Below are 4028 nucleotides of genomic sequence, written 5' to 3'. Positions count from 1 at the left end.
TCATATGAACGATTCAAATATGTCCCTAGGGGTCCTAGGACCCCTAGGGACATATGTCATCGTTTAATGGGTCAAAGGCGGTCATAGGTCACCCTATGACCCCCTTTGACCCATATGAACCATTCGAATATGTCCTTAGGGTCCTAGGACTCCTAGGGACATATGTCGTCGTTTAATGGGTCAAAGGGGGTCATAGGTCACCTTATGACCCCCTTTGACTCATATGAACGATTCGAATATGTCCCTAGGGTCCTAGGACCCTAGGGACATATGTCATCATTTAATGGGTCAAAGGGGGTCATAAGTCACCCTATGACCCCCTTTGACCCATATTACCCATTCAAATATGTCCCTAGGGGTCCTAGGACCCCTAGGGACATATGTCGTCGTTTAATGGGTCAAAGAGGGTCATAGGTCACCCTATGGCCCCCTTTGACCCATATTACCCATTCGAATATGTCCCTAGGGGTCCTAGGACCCCTAGAGACATATATCGTCATTTAACGGGTCAAAAGGGTCATAGGTCACCCTATGACCCCCTTTGACCCATATGAACAATTCGAATATGTCCCTAGGGGTCCTAGGACCCCTAGAGACATATGTCATCATTTAATGGGTCAAAGAGGGTCATAGGTTACCCTATGACCCCATTTGACCCATATTACCCATTCGAATATGTCCCTAGGGGTCCTAGGACCCCTAGGGACATATGTCATCGTTTAATGGGTCAAAGGGGGTCATAGGTCACCCTACAACCCCCTTTGACTCATATGAACGATTCAAATATGTCCCTAGGGGTCCTAGGACCCCTAGGGACATATGTCATCGTTTAATGAGTCAAAGGGGGTCATAGGTCACCCTATGACCCCCTTTGACCCATATGAACGATTCAAATATGTCCCTAGGGTCCTAGGACCCCTAGGGACATATGTCGTCGTTTAATGGGACAAAGAGGGTCATAGGTCACCCTATGATCCCCTTTGACCCATATTACCCATTCGAATATGTCCCTTGGGGTTCGAGGACCCCTAGGGACATATGTCATCGTTTAATGGGTCAAAGAGGGTCATAGGTCACCCTATGACCCCCTTTGACCCATATTACCCATTCGAATATGTCCCTAGGGGTCCTAGGACCCCTAGAGACATATATCGTCATTTAATGGGTCAAGAGGGTCATAGGTCACCCTATGACACCCTTTGACTCATATGAACGATTCAAATATGTCCTTAGGGGTCCTAGGACCTCTAGAGACATATGTCGTCATTTAATGGGTCAAAGAGGGTCATAGGTTACCCTATGATCCCATTTGACCCATATTACCCATTCGAATATGTCCCTAGGGGTCCTAGGACCCCTAAGGACATATGTCATCGTTTAATGGGTAAAAGGAGGTCATAGGTCACCCTATGACCCCCTTTGACCCATATGAACAATTCGAATATGTCCTTAGGGTCCTAGGACCCCTAGGGACATATGTCGTCGTTTAATAGGTCAAAGAGGGTCATAGGTCACCCTATGACCCCCTTTGACCCATATTACACATTCGAATATGTCTCTTGGGGTCCAAGGACCCCTAGGGACATATGTCATCGTTTAATGGGTCAAATAGGGTCATAGGTCACCCTATGACCCCCTTTGACCCATAATACCCATTCGAATATGTCCCTAGGGGTCCTAGGACCCCTAGAGACATATGTCGTCGTTTAATAGGTCAAAGGGGGTCATAGGTCACCCTATGACCCCCTTTGACCCATATGTACGATTCGAATATGTCCCTAGGGGTCCTAGGACTCTTAGGGACATATGTCATCGTTTAATGGGTCAAAGAGGTTCATAGGTCACCCTATGACCCCCTTTGACCCATATGAACGATTCTAATATGTCCCTAGGGGTCTGAGGACCCCTAGGGACATATGTCATCGTTTAATGGGTCAAAGAGGGTCATAGGTCACCCTATGACCCTCTTTGACCCATATGAACGATTCGAATATGTCCCTAGGGGTCTGAGGACCCCTAGGGACATATGTCGTCGTTTAATTGGTCAAAGAGGGTTATAGGTTACCCTATGACCCCATTTGACTCATATTACCCATTCGAATATGTCCCTAGGGGTCCAAGGACCCCTAGGGGACATATGTCGTCGTTTAATGGGTCAAAGGGGGTCATAGGTCACTCTATGACCCCCTTTGACCCATATGAACAATTCGAATATGTCCCTAGGGGTCCAAGGACCCCTAGAGAAATATGTCGTCGTTTAATGAGTCAGAGAGACCTATGACCCCCTTTGACTCATATTACCCATTCGAATATGCCCCTAAGGGTCCTAGGACCCCTAGAGACATATATTGTCGTTTAATGGGTCAAAGAGGGTCATAGGTCACCCTATGACCCCCTTTGACCCATATGAACGATTGGAATATGTCCCTAGGGGTCCTAGGACCCCTAGGGACATATGTCATCATTTAATGGGTCAAAGAGGGTCATAGGTCACCCTATGACCCTCTTTGACCCATATTACCCATTCGAATATGTCCCTAGAGGTCCTAGGACCCCTAGGGACATATGTCGTCGTTTAATGGGTCAAAGGGGGTCATAAGTCACCCTATGACCCCCTTTGACCCATATGAATGATTTGACTATGTCCCTAGGGGTCCTAGGACCCCTAGGGACATATGTCGTCATTTAATGGGTCAACCCTTTGACCCATATGAACGATTCAACTATGTCCTTAGGGGTCCTAGGACCCCTAGGGACATATGTCATCGTTTAATGGGTCAAAGAGGGTCATAGGTCACCCTATGACCCCCTTTGACCCATAATACCCATTCGAATATGTCCCTAAGGGTCCTAGGACCCTTAGAGATATATGTCATCGTTTAATGGGTCAAAAGGGGTCATAGGTCACCCTATGACCCCCTTTGACCGATATGAACGATTCGGCTATGTCCCTGAGGGTCCTAGGGACATATGTCATCATTTAATGGGTTAAAGGGACCCCCTTTGACCCATTAAAGGACGACATATGTCCCTAGGGGTCCTAGGACCCCTAAAGACATATATCGTCATTTAATGGGTCAAAGAGGGTTATAGGTCACCCTATGACCCCCTTTGACTCTCATATATTAATAATATACATATATATTAATAATATACATATCAATATAATTTTATATATATATATATATATATTACATTATTATATTTAATGAAAATATTATGTTATTATATAAATATATTAATAACATACATATTATTATAATAATATTTATAATATATATTATATTTAATAAAAATATTATGTTGTTATATAAATATTATATTATTATACATATTAATATAATAATATATAATACATATTACATTTAATGAAAATATTACGTTATTGTATATATTAATAACATACATATTAATATAATAATATATAATACGTATTTTATATATATATAAATTACGTTATTATATTTAGTAAAAATAATAATAATATATATTATATTTATAGTTTGTAATAAGATTAACATAAGATATTATTATATATTACTAGATTATATCTTGTATGTTTACATTACATTATTATATATATATAATATATTAAAATATGCCTTTACATATTAATATAAGTGAAATAATTTAAAAGTAAAAAACTAGAACGTTTAAATCGAATTTTCCTCCAAAATTTGAAGATTTTTGGAATTTGACTACCGAGCCATATCGGATATCCGATGTCAAATCGGATATCCGATTTTGAATCGGATATCTGATTAGGCTTGGTATTTACCAAGCCTACCCGATCAATCCCAAAGACATGTTTATAGAGTTTTAGTGATACTCAGACTTCGGGTAGCCGTCTGACAATGTTATTTTGATCGAAATTGAATGAAACGAAATGAGTTTTTTAATATCGCTCTCTAGATTCCATCAATATAATTTTTGTCAAATTCTGAGTTCGATAAGTATTTATTAGTTAATTATCAATGAAGATTATTGTAAAGTGCTAATTGACATACTGAATGAAAAATAGCTATAAC

This window comes from Cupressus sempervirens, chromosome 8 (assembly GCF_028749045.1).
Source record: "Cupressus sempervirens isolate cs-2001-9-10 chromosome 8, ASM2874904v1, whole genome shotgun sequence".
Lineage (NCBI taxonomy): Eukaryota > Viridiplantae > Streptophyta > Pinopsida > Cupressales > Cupressaceae > Cupressus > Cupressus sempervirens.
Note: the sequence above shows the minus strand (reverse complement) of the source record.